The 25,669-nt window shown below is 44.1% G+C and overlaps 2 long non-coding RNA genes across 2 annotated transcripts; both read left to right on the top strand.

Annotated features, from left to right (window-relative positions):
• The first annotated feature begins 12,885 nt into the window (after nt 1-12,885).
• On the top strand, nt 12,886-15,757 carry LOC147967776 (uncharacterized). Its single transcript, XR_015603873.1, has 3 exons — nt 12,886-13,315; nt 13,494-13,639; nt 14,729-15,757. It is a non-coding gene; the product is annotated as an uncharacterized LOC147967776 (long non-coding RNA).
• A 4,887-nt stretch (nt 15,758-20,644) lies between these two features.
• Nucleotides 20,645-22,702, top strand: LOC125555510 (uncharacterized). The gene is made up of 6 exons (XR_015603195.1): nt 20,645-20,850; nt 20,924-20,995; nt 21,256-21,333; nt 21,981-22,043; nt 22,515-22,557; nt 22,655-22,702. It is a non-coding gene; the product is annotated as an uncharacterized LOC125555510 (long non-coding RNA).
• Nucleotides 22,703-25,669: the final 2,967 nt, after the last annotated feature.

Consider the following 25,669-nt stretch of genomic DNA (forward strand, 5'->3'; position numbering starts at 1 on the left):
AATTCCAACTTGTAGGCCACTTCTCCCATACGTTCCAAAACTCGATATGGTCCTACAAATCGTGGCGCTAACTTCCCTTTAACTCCAAAACGCTTTGTTCCTCGAAGTGGAGATACTCGAAGATAAGCTCTATCTCCAACTTCGTAAACTGTCTCCTTACGTGTAGAATCTGCATAACTTTTCTGTCTGGACTGGGCTACCTTGAGCCTATCGTGAATCAACTTCACCTTCTGTTCAGACTCTTTAATCAAGTCAGGACCAAACAACTGGCGGTCTCCAACTTCGTCCCATGATAACGGTGTCCTGCACCTTCTTCCGTACAAGGCTTCGAAAGGGGCCATCTTTAAACTGGTTTGGTAACTGTTGTTGTAAGAGAACTCTGCATATGGAAAATTATCGTCCCAACTAGATCTATAATCTAGCGCACAAACTCTCAGCATATCCTCCAAAATTTGATTGACTCTCTCAGTCTGTCCATTTGTCTGTGGATGAAAAGCTGTACTGAATTCTAGCCTGGTACCCAAAGTTTCGTGCAACTGCTTCTAGAACTTTGAGGTAAACTGGGTTCCTCTATCTGATACGATACTCCTTGGAACTCCATGCAAACATACGATCCTGGTCATGTATATCTTTGCCAACTTAGCACTGGTGTAAGTGGTCTTTACTGGGATGAAATGAGCTACTTTCGTTAATCGATCGACTACAACCCAAATCGAGTCATAGCCTGAACGAGTCCTGGGCAATCCCGTGATAAAATCCATACCTAACTTATCCCACTTCCATTCGGGTATCGGCAATGGTTGTAACAATCCTGCTGGCTTCTGATGCTCTGCCTTTACTCTCTGACATACATCACAAACTGCTACATACTCCGCAATATCCTTCTTCATTCCGGTCCACCAGAAAATATCCTTCAAATCCAAATACATCTTGGTATTTCCTGGGTGAATCGAATATGGTGAATCGTGTGCCTCTTGCAAAATCAACTTCCTGATCTCCGAGTCATTGGGCACGTAAACGCGGTTTTCAAACCATAGGGTGTCGTGCTCATCCTCACGAAATCCTTTAGCTTTTCCTTTGCTCAGTTTCTCCTTTATAGCGGCAATCTCTTTGTTAGTTTTCTGAGCTTCTCTGATTCTATCCATCAAAGTTGACTGAATCTCCAATGCTGCTACATAGCCTCTCGGAACTATTTCCAAACATAGTTCACGAAGATTTCCTGCTAACTCCTTGGGTATTTCTCCCGTCATTATTGTATTGACATGGCTCTTACGGCTTAATGCGTCAGCTACTACATTAGCCTTTCCGGGGTGATAATGCAATTTCATGTCATAATCCTTGATAAGCTCCAACCATCTCCTTTGTCTGAGATTCAACTCCTTCTGTGTGAAAATGTACTTCAAACTCTTATGATCCGTGTACACCTCACAATGATTTCCAATGAGGAAATGTCTCCATATTTTCAATGCATGCACTACGGCTGCTAATTCCAAGTCATGCGTGGCATAATTCAACTCATGAGGCTTCAGTTGTCTTGAGGCATATGAAACAACTCTCCCTTCCTGCATAAGCACTGCTCCAAGTCCTCGACGTGAAGCGTCGCAATACACCTCATAATCTTTGGTTTGGTCTGGCAAAATCAATACTGGTGAGGTAACTAAGTGTTTCTTCAACTCCTGGAAACTAGCCTCACATTCCTCTATCCATATAAACTTGGTATCTTTCTTCAGCAACTCCGTCATAGGCTTCGCAATCCTTGAGAAATTCTCAATAAATCTCCGGTAGTATCCTGCGAGTCCAAGAAAACTCCGGATCTCTCCAACGGTAGTTGGTGCTTCCCACTTGGTCACGGTATCAACTTTAGTGGGATCAACTGCTATACCTTCTCCAGATATAACGTGTCCGAGGAATCCTACTTCCTTCAACCAAAACTCACATTTGCTGAACTTGGCATACAACTGATGTTCTCTGAGCTTCTCAAGTACTAGTCGCAAATGTTCCTTATGCTCCTCTTCATTCTTCGAGTAAACCAGGATATCATCAATGAACACCACGATGAACTTATCCAAAAACTCCATATATACTTTGTTCATCATGTTCATAAAATAGGCAGGTGCGTTAGTCAGACCAAATGACATAACGATATACTCGTACAACCCATACCTGGTGGTAAAAGCTGTCTTCGGAATATCCTGTTCCCGAATCTTCAACTGGTGGTATCCTGATCGCAGATCGATCTTGGAAAATACCTTAGCTCCTTGCAATCGATCAAACAGATCGTTGATCATTGGTAGTGGGTACTTGTTCTTGATCGTTACTTCATTCAATCCTCGATAATCAACAACCATCCTTAAAGATCCATCCTTCTTCTCCACTAGTAGTACTGGCGATCCCCAAGGCGAAGAACTTGGGCGAATATATCCCTTATCCAGTAACTCCTTAATTTGTTTCTTAATTTCCACCAAATCCTTTGCTGGCATCCTATATGGTCTCTTTGATATTGGCCCTGTGCCTGGCAATAGCTCAATCAAAAACTCAATATCTCTATCGGGTGGCATGCCTAGCAACTCCTCTGGAAATACATCAGGGAAATCCCTTACCACTGGTACTTCCTCCTGCACAACTCCTATTAAGCAATTTACTTGAGTCCTCTTTGGCACATGCCGGGATACATACTTGATCCTTCTCCCTTCTGGGGTGATAAGCAAAATTGACTTACTAGCACATTCTATATTCCCTTCATACTTTGATAACCAATCCATGCCTAATATCACATCCAATCCTTGGGATTCCAATACTATTAGGTCTGAGGGAAAAACATAGTTACCAATCCTTAATGGTAACCGATCACACCATAGACTAGCCACATACTCTGCTCCGGGCGAGGTTACTAACATGGGTGACCTAAGGGCTTGGGTTGGTAGGTTATACTTATCCACAAATCCCCTTGAGATGTATGAATGCGATGCACCAGTATCAAAAAGAACGAGTGCAGTAAATGACTTAACCAAAAACTTACCTATTACTGCATCGGGCTGAGCTTCAACCTCCTCCACGCTAACGTGGTTCACCTGTCCCCTGTTGAAAGGGTTTGGCTTCTTCCCAGAACTTTCATTGCCATTTTGGCCTTCAGGACATTCATTGGCATAATATCCGGTCTTCTGACACTTAAAGCAAGTGACTTGACTCAAGTCCTTCTTGGCTAGGGTTGATGGGTTGGTGCGGTTCTAGCCGTTGCTTCCTCCACTGCCATTACCATTCTTGGTGCCATTGTGATTGTGCGAGCTACCTCCTCCATGGGTATGCTGAAAATGTCCTCCCAGACTAGGGGTAAAATGTGGCTTCTGCTGAGCTCCTGAATTGTACTTTCCTTGTCCATACTTCCTCTTGCGGTTCTCAATCTGCTGTTGCTTCCCTTCAATCATAAGAGCACGATCTACCAACTCCTGGTAGTTGTTGAAGGTTGCTACCATAAACTGCATGCTCAACTCATCATTCAGTCCTTTCAGAAACTTCTCCTGCTTAGCTGCATCCGTAGCGACGTCATCTGGTGCATAACGTGCTAACTTACTAAACTCCTCCACATACTGGCCAACTGTCCGTCCTCCTTGGCGCAAGTTGCGAAACTCACGCTTCTTCATGGCCATAGCTCCTGCTGAAACATGGGTAGTACGAAAAGCCTGCTGAAACTGGTCCCATGTGACAGTGTCAACAGGGAAAATGGCGGTGAAATTCTCCCACCATGATGCTGCGAGTCCTTCTAGCTGATGTGCGGCAAACTTCACCTTCTCCGCATCTGTGCATCTTATTGTGGTCAACTCCCTAGCTGTCTTGTGGAGCCAATCATCTGCTACTATCGGTTCGGTGCTACTGGAAAACACCGGCGGATTCAGCCTAAGAAAACGGGCTAAGTGGTCAACAGGTGGTGGTGGTGGTGGGTTGTTGTTGTTGTTGTTGTTGTTCCCTTGATTCTGATTTTGGACTAGCAACTGCATCAATGTGTTCTGCTGCTGGATCAACTGGGTGAGCTCCGGTGGAAAGGCAAATCCGGGGTCACGTCTCGGAGGCATCTGAGGGTTTAGAAAAGATGAGATATAAGAATAGAGGGGGTCTAAAGAGAAAACACTACCCATATGCACATGAGGCAAAAGCAAACAATTCACTTCAATCAATCAAACAAAGGCATACAGTCGATCTAACTATCGCAAAAATGCTCGGACTACTATATTTACATGGTGGACTACTACTACTAATGGGGTGGTATACTAGAAATATTCTTCGGTTGCAGACTCCATGATATCTGCTCCAGCTTCATCAACATAGTCATCATCGCTACTATCTGGTTCCGAGTCGGTGCCGTCGATGATGATGTAGTCTTCCAGGCTAATTTCCTTGGGTTCTTCGTCTTCATCTACTGGCGTAGGGCCTCCCATAAATATTCCAATCTTCTTGATCAGGTCGTCATTCTTCTCCACCAATACTTCAATTTCCTCTGCATAATCTTCACGTGTAGCCTTTAGTTCTTCCTCCAGTTCCTTGATTCTTGTCTTAGCCTTCTTCAGATCTATCATGTCGACGCACATCTGGTTCTCCTGTCGTCGAATGTGTTGGTTTAACTCCTGGATAAAAGCTGCGATTGATCTATCCTTCCTGGTGTTGATCATCTCCCAGTGCTCATCTCGGCGCCCACAAATCTGGTAGATAGTATCCTTGAGATCCTTGCGGTAGACTTCTCCAATGCGTCCCATGGCGATGTGAGCTGCCATGCTCTTTCCTAGACTCCAAGTTGGTGCATCAAAAGAAAACTCTATGGGCTCAGTGACTGGCATGAACGTCCTTCCTGGAACTTGAACTTGAATCATCCAGCGCTCTTCTTCAGGTAAAGTGGCGTTGTAGGTTCCCGTGAAGCTTGGTACTCCTATGTTCAGGTATCTAGTGACTTCCTTCATGTGTCGTCTAAAGGGTGTATCTTCATCTGGTTGTGTGAACTTGTTCCTTGCATTCGCCATCCTAAAGAGTAGAAAAGATGAGAAGTCAGAAGAGAAGAGAGTGAATAGTGATCTAGGTCTCTAACTTAGTGACCGTGTCCTACAGTCAGTGTGTGCTCTGATACCATCTCTGTAGCGACCAGACCTCAAACGGTCTGATCTCTGTGCTTCGGTGTCATCCCTGGATCAGTAATGCTGACACCACATAGTACTCGGAGGATTTATAGTAGAGTAGCAATCACACACTTATTACATCGAGTGTCTCAAAAAAGAACTTATTACAATAAATATGGCTTAAGGCCATCTAATAACGATAATATCGGAAGGCTTGGAAGATAAGTGAGTCCATCAACTCCAACGGCATCACTGAGTATAGAACCACGACCTAAAAACTCCTTAATCGTCGTCTGAAAAGTCTGCAACATTAACGTTGCAGCTCGAAACGGGTCAGCACATGGAATATGCTGGCAATGTGACACATAGAGAGTAATGGAATGAAACAGCTATACTATATGCAAATTTGGCTGGTGGAAAGCTCTATGGTTACAGTTTTTGCGTAAAGCCAATTTTTCCCTACTTCAAAGGAATAAATTTATTTAACTATCATGGTAGTGGTTAAGCATTGAGAATGGTTGACAGCATTCTCAATCCCAATTAAGCATCATCATTAAACATAACCCAACAAAATTAATTTAGAGTAACATGTTGAGATTCACATGAAAAATCGAAGTACTAGATACTCAAGATGTCCATAACCGGGGACACGGCTAATCATGATTAGTTTATTACACTCTGCAGAGGTTTGCGCACTTTTCCCCACAAGACTCGATCGCCTTCGTTTGGTTTCTCGCACTACACGATGTTTGAGAAGACGGATGACCGAGACATAGTCTTTCAGAAGCGCTAGCACCTTACGATCGGGTAGACCGTACCACCTACATCCCCTACATCTGCTAGTCTACCACTGTAAGAGTTCGCACAACTTAGTCAACTATGCTAGAGCCCATAATAGCTTGTGGCTGCACACGAAAGTTTCTAGTATGAATAGTCTCATGATCCCTTTGGGCCTGGGTGGCGGTCCAAAAGAAAACAGGCAAGTCCTGGAATACCCAGGTGCCTCAATCCACCCAGATGTGTGTTTAAGTTGCCACCTTAGATAAATCATTAATTAACAATCTCACATCTGTCATGGATATCACTCACCCAATCCACATCTACTAGCATAGCACGGCATAATAAGCAAACGTAGAAGTAACTCCCAAAGGTTTGATAATAACAGGTAATAGGTACTACCTCAACTACTTCTCATCCCACAATTTAATTAGATCCTAATCATGCAATGTGTGAGGATTGATCTAATGCAATAAAACTGGGTAGTAGAAAATGTATGATCAAAGTGTTACTTGCCTTGCTGATGATCCGCGAAACTGTAACGCCCCAGATACGACTTTCCCAATTTGTACTCCAACTCTTGCCGTTTCCGGCGTTAAGTTATATTTATTTCTCGGGTTCGGGTCTTTGTCTCCGTGTGTTGTTTTCATTTTCATGCATCTCATATCATGTCATCATGTGCATTGCATTTGCATACGTGTTCATCTCATGCATCCGAGCATTTTCCCCATTGTCCGTTTTGCATTCCGACGCTTCGTTCTCATCCGGAGGTCATTTCTAGCTTTCTTTCATGTGTGGGGATTAAACATTTCCGGATTGGACCGAGACTTGCCATGCGGCCTTGGTTTACTACCGGTAGACCGCCTGTCAAGTTTCGTACCATTTGGGCTTCGTTTGATACTCCAACGGTTAATCGAGGGACCGAAAAGGCCTCGTGTGTGTTGCAGCCCAACACCCCTCTAATTTGGCCCAAAACCCACCAAACTCTTCTCCATGTCCTAGAGCGTTCGATCACGATCACGTGGGCGAAAACCGCACCTCATTTGGACTCTCCTAGCTCCACTTATGTCTATTTATACCCCCTCCATTTCGGATCCCGTCTTCCACCTCGTAACCCTAGCTTCAAAAAAAAAAGAGACATCGGATCCCGCGCGCCGCCGGACATTTCGCCCACCGATGGACATGTCCGCTGCACCCGCCGCCGCCACGTGGCACGCGCCCATTCGCCGCCGCCTCGCGCCCACATCGCCGCCGTCCGGCCCGCCAGGCCCGCGGGAAGCCCCCGCGGCCCAGCCGCCTCGCCCCGCCGCCTGGTGCCTCCCGCCGCTCCTCTCCGCCGCCAGCGCCGCCGCCCCTTTCGGCTCCGGTGGCCGGAGTAGCCCCGCGCCGCCGCACCGCGTCTCCACTCACCGGCGAGCGCCCCCGTCCGAGCCAGCCCCGCGCCGCCGCCGCCGGCCTCGGGAAGCGCGCCACGGCCGGCGAGCCCCTCCACGCCAAGTCCCGGCCTCCTCCACTTCGTCCCCGTCAAGTCCGGCGACTTCCCGGCGAGCTACAGTGAAACCGGCAATCCTCGTAATCCGCGCCCGGCCAGATCCAGATCTGGGATATTTTTCTCCCGGTTGACTTTTATCTCCTAACCCTAATCTTTTATGCCTACTTTGACCAGTGATATCTCCGCATCCGTAGCTCTGTTTTGGGCATATAATATATCAAAATCTTCGTCTCGACGAGTACATCATTTCATCTCATTGCATCATTTTCATTTGAGTTCATCTTGGTGCCCAAAATTCTGTTAGAAGGAGGCTTCGTGAGTTAATTGTCAGATCTGCTAGTTCATCTCAGACTTTTGTCATTTTTGCCATGATTAATGTGTGCATGCTATGCCTGTGAGTCCTTCATATGTTTTGTTACGAATTTTGTCTTCTTTCCAGAGGTGCAACCCGTGCATTTTTAGGATGTGTGTGGTGACTTGTGCAAGCTTGCAAAGTGAGGCACCCGGTAAATCTGTTTTCAGGGACTTAGTTGTTTTCACTAAGTCTGGGATATTTTAGTTCATGATGCCATATGTTCAGCTTGTTTCCTAGTGATCCGTGCCTCTTTTGAGGATGATCAGTAAAGGAGTTTTGTTAATAATGTTATGCTCTATCCATCCGTGTCTTTGTTTGCAATTATGGAGCACCCTAGCTTGAGTCATTCGAGCTCTACTTTTGCTTCGTGGTGAATCTGGGCAGATCGTCAACTCGTTTGCGATTTTGCCGGCGTTGTTGTAGTTGATCCGTGCATGATATGCCATTGTTCTTGCCATGTATAGCTTGTATTTTGTGCCTTCTTAGTGGATGTATGCTTGCCTTGCTGTGACTTGCACCATCGTGAGTGCATCGAACTCGTTTACATGCCTTCGTGAGTTATATTTCAGCATGTCTCAGTTTTCACTAAGTCTGAAAACTGATTGTGTTTTAGCTATGTTCGTGTGCCCGTTAATATATTTTGTGATCCCTTTTGGACCCAAGTCACTTTGGATCTTTTGTTAAGCTTGTTGAGTATCTCCATGCCATGTTCTTACTTGTCATGTTCAGGTCATGTATCATGTTGTTTTGCTGCTCCGAAGAGAGCATCGTGATCTGAAATTTCAGACAAGTGTTAATTTCACTAAGTCTGGAATCTGTTTTGCATTTGCGTTTTTGCCATGCTTGTTTGAACCTCTTATTGGATGATTTGGCCGTGGCTCAGTGCTAGTATTTTGTTAAGCATCTTGTGGGCATCCCTGCCATGTATTTTTTTGTCATGTTTGGTGGCTGTAGCATGTTCATTTCGTTGCATTTAGATGCCTACTTGCTGTAAATCGCAGACCGGTGTCATATCTTAAAACGCTTGCCATTTCCAAACCGTAACTCCGATTCCAATGATCTTTATATCATTTTCAAGCGATTTCATCCCCTCTATCCAGTGGCACCCTTGGAATTCCAAGTTGAGGCCAGGTTCATGCATTTCCTGTTATATCTTGCATTTTGCACCCCGCATCGCATCCCGCATAGCATATCATCTTTTCATCATATTGCTTGGACTTGCATGTGGTTGATTGTATCCTTGTTGCTTGTTTGTCTTGTTGGGTAGAGCCGGGAGACGAGTTCGCTACTGAGGAGCCCGTTGTGTTTGCTTGTGAGGATCTAGTCAACTCTGACAACTGTGCAGGCAAGATGATCATACCCTCGAAATCACTACTATCTTTGCTATGCTAGTTTGCTCGCTCTTGCTTTGCCAATGCTACGATGCCTACCTTTTGCTTGTCAGCCTCCTAATTGCCATGTCAACCTCTAACCCACCTTGTCCTAGCAAACCGTTGATTGGCTATGTTACCGCTTTGCTCAGCCCCTCTTATAGCGTTGCTAGTTGCAGGTGAAGATTGGAGGCCGTTCCGTGTTGGAACATCATTTATTTACTTGTTGGGATATCATTATATTGCTATGTTATCTTAATGCATCTATATACTTGGTAAAAGGGTGGAAGGCTCGGCCTCTCGCCTAGTGTTTTGTTCCACTCTTGCCGCCCTAGTTTCCGTCATATCGGTGTTATGTTCCTAGATTTTGCGTTCCTCACGCGGTTGGGTTATAATGGGAACCCCTTGATAGTTCGCCTTGATTAAAGCTTTTCCAGCAATGCCCAACCTTGGTTTTACCATTTGCCGCCTAGCCTTTTCTTTCCCTTAGGTTCTGCAGACTCAAGGGTCATCTTATTTTAACCCCCCCCCCCCGGGCCAGTGCTCCTCTGAGTGTTGGTCCACCTGTCAGCTACCGGTGGCCACCAGGGGCAACTCTGGGCTGGCCTACCCGTACCTAAGACAATCTGAGTGTGCCCTGAGAAAGAGATATGTGCAGCTCCTATCGGGATTTGTCGGCACATTCGGGCGGTGTTGCTGGTCTTGTTTTAACCTGTCGAAGTGTCTTGAGTTACCGAGATACCGAGTCTGATCGGAACGTCTTGGGAGGAGGTCTATTCCTTCGTTGACCGTGAGAGCTTGTCATGGGCTAAGTTGGGACCCCCCTGCAGGGATTGAACTTTCGAAAGCCGTGCCCGCGGTTATGGCCAGATGGGAATTTGTTAATGTCCGGTTGTAGATAACTTGAACCTTAATTAATTAAAATGAATCAACTGAGTGTGTTACCGTGATGGCCTCTTCTCGGCGGAGTCCGGGAAGTGGACACGGTGTTGGAGTAATGCTTGCGCAGGTTGTTCCTCTAGATTCTCGCTCGCGCCTTGCCCCCTCTTCTCGCTCTCTTTTGCGTATAAGTTAGCCACCACATATGCTAGTCGCTTGCTGCAGCTCCACATATATTTGCCTTATCCATTCCTATAAGCTTAAATAGTTTTGATCGCGAGGGTGCGAGATTGCTGAGTCCCTGTGGCTCACAGATACTATAATTCCAGATGCAGGTCCAGGTGATTCCGCTCCAGGTGACGAGTACGAGCTCAAGTGGGAGTTCGACGAGGACTCTCAGCGTTATTATGTTTCCTTTCCCGATGATCAGTAGTGGTGCCTAGTTGGGGTTTGATTCAGGGCCTTGTCGCATGTTGGGTTCTTTTCTATTTTGGCGCCGTAGTCGGGCCATGAGTGATTGTTTGATGGATGTTATTCATGTACTCTGATGTGACGTGGCGAGTGTAAGCCAACTATGTATCTCCCCCTTTTTTTCATATATTACATGGGATGTTGTAATGATTGCCTAACTTGCGACATTGCTTTCAATGCGGTTATGTCTCTAAGTCGTGCCTCGACACGTGGGAGCTATAGCCGCATCGAGGGCGTTACAGAAACCTAACGATTCGAAGTAACAGGCGGCGCACTCCGGGTATTCTATCGCAGACAAACAAACAAGTATACAATAAGCACTCATCTAATGCACAGATAAAACACAAATAAGAGATCTAACCAGAAGGTTCAACTTAAGAACTCCGGTTGGCAAAAGAATCAAATCGAACGAAGCAACGAAAGTCAAACAGCGAAAGAAAACAACTTTGTTCTAGTAATCTGAATCTAGGGAAAATTTTACAGTAGCAAAATCTTGTTTAAGTTGGTTAAACGGATAGAGGGTTTCGAGACGAAACTCTAGGCGCTTGAATCGCCTGATTCCGATAAACGAGCGAAAAGTTAGACTAAAACGAAAATCGGATCAGGAATCGCGATCAGAAAAATCGCGGATTTAATCCGAGAAAAAGAAAAAACAACGAACGCCCGCTAGAACGAACGAATGGACGAACGCTCGCTAATTAAATAAACCGGAAAAACCGATTTATTTAAAAAAACCAAAACTAAAAAACCGACGAAAACCGATTTTTTTCTTAAAAAAACCGTTGGCACGGAAGTCGAGGCGGCGGCGAACCTCGGCGGCAGAATCCGGCGGGCGGCGGTGGCGGCGGCGCGGGTGGCGGCCGGGGCGGGGTCGGGTGGCTGGGCTAGGGTTTCCCCCGGGTGGGCTGCCCCGTCTTATATACCCTAGTCGGGCCGGAGTCCTAGTCGGACACGGCCCGTTAGGTCGGTTCGTTTTTTTAAAATAATTCCGCTTGGAAGAAAAATAAAAAGAAATACTAAACGGACTTCAAAAATTCCGAAATAAATTTTCACGGGCTTCTAAAATCAAGCCGCACAAGGTGAACATTTATTTGGGACCTAAATGCAATTTTAAAAAACGCAAATTGTTCCTAAATTCAAATAAAACACCGAAAAACTCCGAAATAAAATCTTATTTGATTTTATTATTAAATCCTCAATATGTCTTTATTTTGGGAAAGCCATTTTATTCCCTCTCTCATATTTTTGTAATAGAAATAATTGATGATAAAATAAATAAAATCAAATGATCCTATTCTCAAAACTTGAGAAAACTCAAATATGAAAATAACGAAATCCCCAACTCTCTCCGTGGGTCATTGAGTTGCGTAGAATTTCTAGGATCAACCAAAATGCAAAATAAAATGTGTTATGCATTGATGATCTAATGTATAACATTTCAAATTGAAAATTTGGGATGTTACAGCCCATCACAAGCTCTCACGGTCAATGAAGGATATTCCTTCTAGCGGGAAGACCCGATCAGACTCGGCATCCCGGTTACAAAACATTTCGACAATGGTAAAACAAGACCAGCAAAGCCACCCGAATGTGCCGACAAATTCCGATAGGAGCTGCACATATCTCGTTCTCAGGGCACACCGGATTATCCAAACTTCCGGTAAGCCAGCCCAGAGTTGCCCTGGTGGCCACCGGCGGCTGACAAGGTGGACCAACACTCAGAGGAGCACTGACCCGAGGGGGTTAAAATAATGATGACCCTTGAGAGCGCGACTCCCAAGGGAAAAGAAAAGGCTAGGTGGCGAATGGTAAAATCAAGATTGGGCCTTGCTGGAGGAGTTTTATTCAAAGCGAACTGTCAAGGGGTTCCCATTATAACTCAACCGCGTAAGAAACGCAAAATCCGGGAACATAACACCGATATGACGGAAACTAGGGCGGCAAGAGTGGAACAAAACACCAGGCATAAGGCCGAGCCTTCCACCCTTTACCAAGTATATAGATGCATTAATTAAATAAGATATATTGTGATATCCCAACAAGTAAACATGTTTCAACAAGGAACAACATCTCCATGTTCCAACAAGGAACAAATTTCAATCTTCACCTGCAACTAATAACGCTATAAAAGGGGCTGAGCACACTACAACAAAACATGTCAGTAGGCACGTTTATTGGAAGACGCTTTTATATTCATCCCTATACTGAAAGTATCTAATATGTAGGCATGCTTTTTGAGACGATTTAAGTACCGTCACAAATCTTATTTTTAGGGTATATCTCATTTATTATATTTTACATGTGTAAATAGGTACAGGCGATTTTTGAGACGTTTTAGGATACATGGAAGAGTTTAACAAATAAATAATAAAACCAAAGTATTTTTTGCAGAAAAAGGAAATTACCAGGCCCATCTATGCAGTAAAATGAGCCCACGTACCGAACTCAGCGCGCGACCTCCTTCACCTTGTCCGCCGCCACGTCCCGAGCCGCCCATCTATGCCGCCGCCGCCGCCGGGCTGGCTCCTCCTCCACCCCTGCGCCCCGTCCCAATCTCCACAGCCTCCAGCGACCAACTCCATCTCCTGCCTCCTGCAACTGGTCCTGCCAGTGCGCTACGTCCGCCGCCGGTGAATGCCCTCCGCAAGGACTGCCCCTAGCCCCTCTGCTCCGGCACTCCTCGGCCGTCCTCGGCCCTTTGCCTGGTCGCCACGGATGTGCTGCTCCACGCCTGCTCCAGCCGGGGGCCGCCGCCCGCCGCGCCGGCTCTGTTGCTTTGCTCCGGCCAATCCCGGGCTGCTCGCCTGCTCGGCCGGACTCTGCTGCCCAGGACTTGCTGTCAACAAACAGCAAGCAGACTGGGACGGGGGTAATTTTCTGAGAAATCTCTCTCTTCTGTTCTTCCTATCAGTGTATGATGAAAATGAAATTAAATTTGAACTGAAAAATTGTGTATCAGCGTATATGCAGGGGACTGTGTATATGTATAATGTATTGTTGATTTGGAAGGGAATGCATTTTAGTATCAATTTCATTTCATTCTGTAGAAATAGAAGAGGAAGACATATTTCATTGGAAGTTTCAACACCCGGTGTTTCAGTTGGACTGAATCAACTCCACAAATTGGAACAACCATAGATCGGACCACTGTCTTTGGCTTCAAACAACCCGCCTTCAATCTCAACTCGAGAAAGTACCTCGTTTGTATCTCATACTTCTTATTGAAGTTTTCGGCATGTTTTTATCAATTTTGTTGTATCATTAAGAATTGAGTTTAAATTCTAATTTATGGTGCAATTGAGACTTATTTTGTATGATTTAGTATATTTTTAGGTAGCTATAGCCTTATGGACGCTAAGTTTTTCCCTTGCGCTATTTTTTTCTAGGCATACTGATGATATATTCTTAATGAAGTCTGCCAAAGGTAGTTTTCACCATATTTTTGAAGCAGACCCATATGCTAGGATGAACTGAACTGAACTAAGCTTTGCCTTTGACTTTTTGATCATTTTCTGGTTGTCCTGGTGAACATAGAGACACTTAAAATGTTTTAATTGGATTCTGGTGCAACCTCGCTGTCTTGCTCCTCACCGAGGGATATACCATTTGTCCAAAAGTATCAAGCATTGCACGTAAAGTGGACAACCTATTCGGTACTGAAACAATATATGTAGCATGTATGAAGCTGAATCATGCTTATAACACTGAAGAACACAGCAACTTCAATAATGCAAGTAAGTAGCTGCAGTCTTCCAGGATTTTTGATAAATAAATCAGCAAGTGCCACTCACCCAAGTTGTCTTTTCAGCGTATCCTACCATGCGCCAATGAGGCAAGTGGTAGTGTATCCTAAAAATCTCTTTTTCCTGAAGGTGTAAACACATGCAGCAACTGATCGTGTGCATTAGAAATTTAGAATGCACTGTTTGATAATTACTCTCTTAGGCCCTGCTTGCTAACTTTGAAAAAATATGCGACCGGCTACCCTTCAACAACTGCCAGTCACTTGGGGACTGTTTGATTTCTAGCCAAATGTTGCCAGATCTATGGTTAGGCACACATCACCTTCTGAGGTGAGTGAATGTTCGGTTGGCTGACACAGTTGTGGCTTGCGACTTTACTAGTCACTTGATTAAGGAGTATATTTTGGCCACACTTTTGTGGCAAGCCACACTCTGTCCCGAGGGGTAATAATTACTACTTTTGGCTTAGCTGTGTCAAAGTAAGCTTTTAACCAAACTAGGGTGTTAAATTGGTCTTAAGTTTCAATCTTGTATTGTAGATCATCACATATGGTCTATGTTTCCTGTTCAATGATGACTTATCTGACTCGTTAATGAGTCTACTTAATATCCTTTTCAACTTTGCTGGCTAGTTGGAACAAAAGGTACATTTTAATTACCGTATTCATGTACTCTGAATTATATAGGCACTTGAATTTAACTAATTGTACATACAGGTTTTACAAAGTGATGGACCAACTATTACAGAAAAGGTAAGAGCTTTGGCTGCAAAACCCAACAGATACGGGGTGCGCTATAGTGGCTATGTCATCAACAACTTCAGGTTCCACACGATGAGTCATGAGTCAGGGCATGTCACACAAAATAGTGGTGTAGTGAACATTGCAGAAAATGGTGTTAGATATTATGGCAGATTAAGTGACATCTTTAAATTGTCATACAATGATTACAAGGTGGTGTTCTTTAATTGTGATTGGTATGATGTCTACCATAAAGTTGGCATTCAAACGGATGAGTTTGGGTTCATCTTGTGAACAAGTCTGGGAAAATACACACATGAGATGAGCTAGAGGATGATCCTTTTGTATTTTCCTCCCAAGTGCAGTAGGTTTTCTATGTTCAAGATCCAAAAGCTGAACTATGGAATGTAGTAGTGGAAGTCAGGCCTTGTGATCTTTTTGACATGGGTGTTGAAAGAATCATCGGGTGAAACAGATTAGAGCATTGTGATTTTGGTTCTCTTTGCATGCAACTACTCCCTCCGTCCCAAAATTCTTGTCTTAGATTTGTCTAGATACGGATGTATTTAATGCTAAAACATGACTTGATACATCCGTATTTAAACAAATCTAAGACAAGAATTTTGGGACGGAGGGAGTACAATCTTAGTTATGGTTTCAGTAGTGGTTTACGAGCACAAAGTCAGAATGCTTTATTATAGTTTATGGTTGTATTTTTTCGTACTAATTCAGGGCACATCCCAAGTGTACGTGGTTGTTAATTGCAAGTTGATTCTGCAGAATTTCTGTTCTGGAAAGTGAAGTATCAGCTTTGGTTTATTGATTATTCCCACATGTTACAGTTATCTGGTGTTATTATATTACATGGCTGAGAAATGTTGAATATACATTTGTGAATTCTTCTTTTTAAGATCATGCCTTCGACACTCGTCTTTTACATGACTGCATAATTGGGAGGTGCGTAGTTCAGCTAAATGGAATTAATATGTGTTTGAATGTAAGAAACTTAGGTTTTATCAGACTGATGTGCTTTTGTCTGGCCATTGTCAAATGTGTTGCCACAATGTCACAAGTGCAATTTTCTAAGACTATTGACTATCAGAACTCAGAAGTGGCAAACTGGCAATGCAGTCTAGACATAAACATTCTGTGATGTCCATGGACCAAGTCATTTTGTTCTGATTGTAGATTTTTTTTTACCTTGCTGGGATCCAAATGGTGGGTCCAACATTACCAAATTTGGCAGCATTTTTCTACCATTTCAGTACCAGCTGCCAAATTTAGAACCGAAAATTTGGCCTAAAACTTGAACCGAAAAACAAAGTGTCCATAAAATTATGAATTATTTACACAATGACAACCATATGATTATTGCTCTGGGAAATTTTCAATTATTTTTGCTGAAATGAATAAAAAATAAAATTGGAAAACCAATTCACTGCCTATTTGGCCAAAAAAATTGAACCCAAATAAGTATCCAAATGGATTATGAAATTTTAACAAAAGGACAACCATGTGATCACTTCATCGTTTTTTTCGAACGGATTTAAAATTAAGAGGAGGCCGACGAGGCAACAGCCTAGTTTCATGCGGACCCGACCTCGCAGAGGCCTAGTCTAGCGATCGCTCGCTCACCACCACGAAGGCGAGGAAGCGGAGCGGCTCCTTCGCAAGCGCCAGGTGGCGGCCGAGCAGGGCTGCCATGCTGTCACGCCTTTCTGCCGCTTCGATGATCACCTCATATGCATGACCGCCCTGTCCTTCCGCATCGTCGTCCTCATCCATGTTGTCATCGTCGTCGTCGCTGTCGTCCCTCCAGCGGTGGAAGGCCGCCGATGGATCGCAACAGCCTTGTCCGATGGTTGCCTACCGCTGGCGGAGGAGCTGCTCCGCCTCCTATTGCGCGGTGCTGAGGGCCGCCTTGGCCATTACCGGTAGTGCTGACGAAGCCCTGCTGGCGGCCTTGCCCCTGCCGTCATCGGTGGAGCAGTCGCTAGGCGATCACTCTTCGTTGATCTTGGTGAGCTTGCCGTCAAGGAGGCGCCTAGCGGCTGTCTCAGCGATCGTAACGGAGCGGTCGAACACCCACGCAACAGCAAGGTTCGGATCATTAGGGACACATTCCGGCGGCATGTCGCTCTTGGCGGACGCAGAGCGGGGAGCGACATTTCCCCGGTCATACCGAGCCTGCTGCCTCGTCGTGTGACCCTCCTCGGATACGATGGCCCTCGAGCCCGAGGCACCGCCATAACCACCTCCTCCTAGGTAGTGGAGGATGTGCCACGCGCCTTCATGATCATGGGTGGAAGCTCCTCCTTTATCGGGCGGCGATTGCAGCGTGGAGGCGACGAGGGTCTGTCAATGCGGGCTCATCCTTCACGTGGCGGAGGCGCAGGGGGCTGCTGACTCCCGTTTCACGAGGACGAATTCTTCATCTATCAGAGTGGCCTCCACGAGAAGATGGGTCCGCTGTTGCGGCTACTGGTCCTGCTTGTGGCCAGAGGAGCCCGCCGTCGTGGATGCGGATGTGCTGGGAGAGGGAGGTCGTACGTATACGGACGGTTTAAGGGTCGGCATTGAAGATGCCCTTAGACCCAAAAATCCATTATACATTATAACAAGATGGATTTCTACTTTGTCTAGGAGAAAACATTTTACGATGTATATGCTAATAGCAATAATAATAGAGGAGGTGACCTGGCCCATTTTTTGGTTGTTTGTGTATAACAAAAATAAAATAGGCTTTTTCTAATGATACATACTTAGTTTTCCGCATTTCATTTGGAGGAAATCATTTTTCTCTAAATTTTTTGTTGGAGGAAATCATTTGGGCGTTTGGCACAACTATTTTCCATTTGCCGCCAGGAAATAGCACGCCAGCGCTCTTATTATTGAAAAAAAAATCCCCGTAAATCACTCCGCCACGCCGCCCTCTTTCCACTTCTCCTCACTCACGCCGCCATCTCTCCACTTCTCCTCTTCTTCCACCTCCTAATCCATCGCTATCCATCTAATGGGATCCCTCCAACCCGCTGGCCGCTGATGTGCATCACCTCAATCAGATGAACAGAGATCCATTAGTTTGGTGGGCGATCTGACGGATACTCAGCGGGCGGGCGGGCGATTGGAGGCCGTGGAGGTTGGGGGACAGAGACCGGCCGGCGTGTGCATTTGGGCCAACGGCGGCGATTGGGCGGGAAGGTCGGAGGAAGTCTTCTGCAACGAGCAATTTCGTCTTGAGCTTACAGGTATATTAAGCAGAGCAAGCACGTTGGTACAGCAGCCATCATGCCTAATCGGTGTAAAGGTTTGCTGTCTGAATTTTTACAGGTATATTAAGCAGAGTACATATTCTTTGGTTGCTCTGTAGCTAAGGTTGTTTGGCGGTCGATTGGGGTCACGCTTGGGACAGATTTGTGCCCTAGCAATTACTGGCAATTTTTTGTTTGGTGCTACTCTTTCTTACCTGGATACGAATCCTTTTATACTGTGGCGCTTGGGGCGGTCACTTGGGCCATCTGGTTGGCTCGTAACAGAGCTACGTTTGAGAAAAAAATGATCAAATCTCCTTTTGAGATCGTCTTTACGACAGTGTCTTTTCTCTTATATTGGGCAGGTTTGCAGGCGGGGAAGACATCAAGCAACTTCGAGCGGGTGCTGAAATGATTCGTAACGGGACAGTGCTGCTGATGAGGGCCTGCAAGGCGTCCAAGTGATGTGCAGCGCTGGTTTCGGTCTCGTCTCTTCATCTGCGACTACTTCGATGAAGATCTCCTGTGGTGGTTGTTTTGTTACTAAGACTATTTTAACTCCGCTTTGAGATACTGTGTGAGATCGCTCAAACTCTGCTTTTGTAATAGGGCTAGTCTCATTTTGGTGCTGCTTAGGTTTTCGCCCCATAACACTCGTTTCGATGGCGGGCGAGTGTGGTGGGTTTCCTAGCAGTGCGTTGAACTCGCTCTCCCCTTCTCCCTGTTCTTGGACTTTCCGTCGAACTTTGTATTTCCGTTCTAAGTAATGGAAAGGGGGTTTGCCCGGTTAAAAAAAAAAAGTACATACACTATTCCTAATAAGTTCAGGGATTAGACCACGATAGATCTGACTAGGAGGATGCTCACAGCTACAAGCTAGTTTGTCTGCTGGTACATTCGTCAAACGTTTTACAGGAATAAAAGAGGAAGCTTGAAAACTTGCTGCCAGCGATTTAATGTCAGCAATCACCGTACCTACTGTAGATCGATCCATGAAGGCAGCACCAATGCCTCAGCAAGTTCAGGCGTCATGATCACTTCAGACTGCTTGTTACAGGCCAACAAGCATTCTCCGTTGTGGTTCCGTATTGCGACGTCGATCCCCATCCTTTGTGAGCTCGAGAACAGTGCAGCATCCACGTTAATAACAACCGATCCATCCGACGGTGGAGTCCATAGAGCAACTGATAGAGAAGACTCACACCTAGAGGGCGAACCAGTTTTGAGAAAATGCTGAAAGGGAGGTTTGTTGTCCGGTTGTGCAAACTGCAGGAGCTCTGCTCCATGGTAGGAGCAGAGTAAATATTAATGCACATTAAGCCACATCACACATAGTGACTAGTAGCACAAAATATCCCAAAGCTTTGTTGGCAGAACCGTTTGGGAAGAGTTCCATCCCAATTGTTTTTTTGTAAACTGTTTGGGTGAGCAGTTGCTTTTGTGTAGTCTGTACTAGCGAAATCACTACACGGGTGACTGTTTCTTTCATATTCTTCCTGTGCTGGTGTGCATTGGCGTAACTTCTAGGCAGAATTAAATCTCATTGCATGCTTGATATTTGATTTGCTGCTTGCATGTTTTTTTTTTGCTAAAAATATTATGTGTCAGCCAGTCTTATCATAGATTTAATCCCAACTGTTACATGCCGGTATAATGAATGTAGAAGATTATTTAGTCTATGTAGACAGATGTGGGCATCATTTCCTATTGATGGGCATAATCAATTCTTCAAATTTTTGCTCATTAAGATTACTAAACGTATAAAAATTATGACTAATATATAAGAAAATTTTAATTGACCGAACATCATGAATTCCCATGTGTAGTAATGATGAAGTTACATCTAAGCCAAATTATTTCACCTTGTTTTGGGAGTACTTAAGTTGCTCCTCAGATAAGGTAATCCCTGTGTATTTGCAGCCACTTTGCTTGACCACTTGCACTGTTAATCTGCCCCAACCGCTACCAACTTCAAGGACATGATGGTGCCGCTCCACTATGGCCTTTAGTTAGTACATAATGGTCATATCATTTGTGTATGTATGTTATACACGCACACGATGAGTCCATCTTGTTATTTGTGTAGTACTAGTAGTATTATCTTTTGGAATGGGAGTCCAATTTTACACAGCTGGCCCACATCTAAGCTTTCCTCCATCAGCCAAAAGAATGCAGTATGTCAGCCACATCTAATCCATCATAGGTTGCATGCACACTTAGTATTCTATACCACTTCTAATCAATTCTATTAGCAAGACTTGAAAATGGGACATGAGTAAAGTCATCGTTGGATTCATAAGCTGTGAGAAGAAGACAATCAAACATGTGAAACTAGTTTCATACTAGCTACTTGATGACCGGTCATTTCGATCATGTGAATTGCTATAGAATGCGGCATTTTCTCTCTATACATGCTATGCCGCACTGAACTTTTGGTTGAGATCTGTAGTTTCTGTTACTTTGGCAGATTAACAATGGCAAGGATACCAAGACGACTACAGGACTTGGAACTTACAATGCATGATCCAGAACATGTGCAGCTTGGTGAAGAAAATCTGCAAGGTCCTCCAGAGATTGATAATATAGTACTAGGAAGATCTCATGAATCCACTAGCCAAATCAAGATAATTTGTAAGTCTCGATGTGCAGGAGCCACGAACTACTATGCAGGTAATGTAATGGGCTTTTCATGTACTATTTAATGCAGGTCCATTCTAATGTCTTACAACTATTGCTTTAATAGGAGCTGCAACAAACCAAATCAAAAGAGGGTTGTGGCAGTGCGCCTTTACCACATGAACATGTGATCACTAAGGTGTGCCAACTAACCGGCACTCAGTTATCAATTATCTCCTGCCAGTAATTTTGTTATTGATTGAACCCTTATACTAGTCAAATATTGGAAAGCTATCTTATCATCAAGTTAAAACTTTGTGAAATAGTAACCTTTAATTAGAAACTATAACCTGATTGGGTTCGTATATACCGTCCTAGTAATCTTAACCTATAACCTGCCAGTATTTATCCAACTTTTTATCAATGATGCCGATGACACCTTCTCCTATTAAATTGCAGAATGCCCATGCTGAAAATAATCTTCCCGTGCAGCAAGGCGGTCCTGAACCAAGTTTACGACTTCAAGTCGCTAAGCAGGTAAACCTATGCTACATATGTAAATGACAATGATTGTACACAAGGTTGTCTAATTTTGTATTTAAGTGCAAGGTAAATGACATTATTATGAAATACCAATCCCATTTTGATAAGCTCGTTTCAAATACTATCGTGACACTACTAGCAGATCATAAGTCAGATTTAACCAAGTACTAAAATTGTATTGCATACAAGAGTAACATGATTTGGCCCGATGGAACCAAAAGTTAGTCACACACATATCATTGTTGCTCCAACAGATCTCCTATTCAAATAAACTAATTAATCACTTCTGAAATAATACATGAGTACTATAAAATACCAATCTTTCATACATGTTCTTTTTGGTGGAAACCCTGCATAGATGTTGAGGAACACCTGGCCTTGAATATTAGGTGAATTCTGTTTTAAGTGTATAAATTTACATGACGTCAACTTCATTTGTTTGCATACTGAATTCATGCTTAGTTTTCACAATAAATAATTTTGTAATAGGACCTTAATCTAATTTGATAGCGAAATGTGCAGACCAAAAGTACGTGTAGAATAAGGCTCCTTGGTGCATGTATCGGAGCTCTTCAAAACTATCATTCTTGATTGTAGTTGATCATGTGTCTCGCTTCATGCGTATTCCTATTTAATTGCAGAATGATAATGCTCAAAATAACAATGCAACCAAGCCATGTGGTCATCACCAAGTCGCTAAGCAGGTACATATAGGCTACATATCCAAATGACAATGATTGTATAATAGATAGTTGGTCTAATTATTTTTGAAATTGTTCTTATTTGTGTAAAATAAAATCTTCTCAAGTTCATCAATAACAAATGTTTCATTTCTTAAAAAAATGGATAAAGTTGAAGTTGTGTTGTATTCAATGAACTCGAGAAATAAAGACAAACTCGTGGCCAAAGGAACTTTAGTGAGTAAAGAGAAAACATGTGGTTGGAGGAAACATGCTTGGAGTGCAATACGTTGCAGTTCTTATTCGCGCTGTACATATCTAGGAGATGAGAAAGTAGTTAGACCATATGAAAAATTCCAAACAGTAAGGGATGCTATGGGTTCTATTATTGCTTGGCCTCGCTCACATGTAAGTATGTTTTCATTCAAGCATTGTGTATGCTCCAATCTGCACATGTGTGATATGTTATTTATCCTGAATCTTTCTGGTTTTTAGGTAAAAATAGTTAAGCCAACTCCAGCATAACCACAAAGCATTGGTATGATTCATTTCTTATAATTTCATCAAAGAATCTCTTATCTTGCAGTTCTCTATAAACATATGTTCATGTGAATGGTGTTCATTCTCCTTTTCAGGGCGGTGAGGAGTTGAAAAGTGAGTGCATTAAAGGAGCTAGGAGTGGCTAGTTATTGCACTGGACGAGTCAGGAGCAGTTGATGAATCAATCTTTGAACGAACAAATATTCTGGATTATGTATAGATTTTAGCTTCATAGAGAAAAATAGTTCCAGTCTATAGGATCTTTTCTTATTTATTTTCAACATTGCATGTTTCATATGAATGTTTGATATTATTTTGCTGTGAAGTCAACGTACTTTTAGTGGAGACATTGTTCGTGCTAAATGCATTGGATGTTGTTACCGAGGTTGCCAATGTTTGCAAATGCAATCTATGAAGTGGAATGATGCCTTCATATCACAATATTATTTGACCAATTTGCATGTGCAACCATGACACAAAAATAATTGCATTTGAAACGATGAAACAAAATCAAAATTAATCAAATAATATTTGAAGTAAAATATTCCATTAGTATAAATATTCTTATGGATATTTAGAGATGAGTACAAGAGGCGAATGAAACGTGTCTATGAGTAGAGACGTAATATGAGCATGCCTAAGCTAACGTCTCTACATGTAGACACGATTTTTGAGCATGCCTAAGACAACGTGTCTACATGTAGACACGATTTTGAACGTCCCAAGAAAGCGTCTCATTCCATGTAAGACACGCTTGGCAAGTGTGTCTATCCGTTTGAGACGGTCCGTGGGGAGACGCTCCAAGGATGCTTTACTAAAACGGCTCTATAGTTGGCTAGAGATGAAATAACACGTCGCTAGCTATGAAATCGGGCGTGTCTACTGGCTGTTTTTATTGTAGTGGCAAAGCGGTAACATAGCCAAACAACGGTTTGCTAGGACAAGATGGGTTAGAGGCTTGGTTCAACAATATGGGAGGCATGATAAGCAAGTGGTAGGTATCGCAGCATAGGCATAGCAATAGAGCGAGCAACTAGCAAGCAAAGATAGAAGTGATTTCGAGGGTATGGTCATCTTGCCTGAAATCCCGCAAGGAAGAAGAACGAGTCCATGAAGAAGACAAACGGACGTAGACGAACAGGTCCTCACAAACGCGACATTACCGGAACCAACCCGAAGAAGCAACACCGGAAAGAAGCACACAACATAGTAAACAAACCACACATGAACATGGTATGATGTGCAGGATGCGGTATGCGGTGCATATGCATGATTTGCAAAGGAATGATTGAACCTGGCCTCAACTTGGAAATCCAAGAGTGCCACTGGAAAGATGAGGTGATTTCGGTTGAAATCGATATAAAGATCACCGGAATCGGATGCACGGTTTGGAAATGGCAAGCAAAAACAAATATGGCACCGGCTGCGATAATCAGCAAGTGACCAACTAAATGCATCAAGATAAATAAGCTACTGCACTCAAACATGGAAACAAAATACATCGCAGGGGTCCACTCCAGATGCTTGACAAAAGATGAACACTGAGCTACGGCTAATTCATCCATTAACAGGTTCAAACAAGCATGACAAAAGTGCAAATAATAACAGGTTCCAGACTTAGTGAAATTAACACAAGTCTGGAATTTATCATCAGGAAGCACACTTTAGAGCATTAAAACTACAAGCTACAGGAACTTAACATGGCAAGGCAAGGCATGGCATGGCATGAAGCTACTCAAAGCACTTAAAAAAAGTCCCTTAGTGACCTTGAGCCAAAAGGGATCAGAAAATACAATTGCAAGCATGTGAACATGGCAAAAACATAATCAGATTTCAGACTTAGAGAAAAACTGGAGCATGCAAATCAGTTAACGAGTAGGCATGTTTACGAGCTTGAGGCACTCACTACAGAGCATGGCATGATAAACTAAGCATACACCCATCAAGAATACATGGCATAGAAGCTAGACATGGCAAGAACAACATCATAGCATGCACGTATCAATAGCAACATCCTCGGCAAAATCGCTAATAAGTCAACAATCTGCCAGGATTCACGAAATAGCAAAAGTAGAGCTCGATTGACTCAAGCTAGGGTGCTCCATAAATGCAAACAAAGACATTAATGGATAGAGCACCACAATATTAACAAAACATCCCTACTGATCATCCTCAAAAGAGGCACGGATCATTAGGAAACAACATGAACATATGGCATAACGACAAAATCAGGACAAGGACTTAGTGAAATTCTAAGTCCCTGAAATCAACATTACCGAGTACGCTACTTTGCAAGCTTGTACTAGTCACCACACATATCACAAAAATACGTGGTAAGCACCTCTGTAAAGATGGCATGGCATATAACAAAACACATGTAGATCTCAGGATCATAGCATGCACACATTAATCATGGCAAAAATGACAAAATGCCATTTGCTGAAACAGATCTGACAAATTACTCACATAGCCCTCTTCCAATATCATTTCGGGCATTAAGATGAGCTCAAATGAAAATGATGCAATGAGATGAAATGATTTACTTGTCGAGACAAACATTTTGATATGCTACACGCGCAAAACGAAGTTACGAATGCAAAGTTATGACATGATTAACTTGGGCATATGAATCTGGAAATTTCGGGGACTTAGTGAAATTTTACCCTCGCAAAAAAATACAACGGGCCGGGGAAGTGGGCCGGCGGGGACAGATCTGGGCCACGAGGAGGGAGACGCCGGGCCATGGCGAGGTCGACCCAGGAGGAGGTCAACGGAGCCGAGCGGCGGAAACGGTTGGATCGGGCTCCTCCCGATCCATGGCGGCCACGGCGCTGGAGGACTCCGGCGAAGAGCAAGCTCTGACGAGGCGCGGTGGTGCATGCGGGGACCGGCGGGCGGCGCGCAGAGCGGTGTGGCGGCGGAGGGCGACGACCGGGCGCCGGCGAGGCGGGCGACGAGCGGAGCAGGCACGCTGCGGTGGGGAGCTTCCGGCGAGGACCGGTTCTGGCGAGCGCGGTGGCCGGCGCCGACGTACTGCGAGGCGGTGGCGCATGTGAAGGGCGGCAGCTGGGCGCCGGAGAGGCGACGAGCAAGCAGAGGCACGGGATCTG

Source organism: Triticum urartu, chromosome 5A (genome assembly GCF_056163025.1).
Source record: "Triticum urartu cultivar PI428250 chromosome 5A, HENAU_Tu73, whole genome shotgun sequence".
NCBI lineage: Eukaryota > Viridiplantae > Streptophyta > Magnoliopsida > Poales > Poaceae > Triticum > Triticum urartu.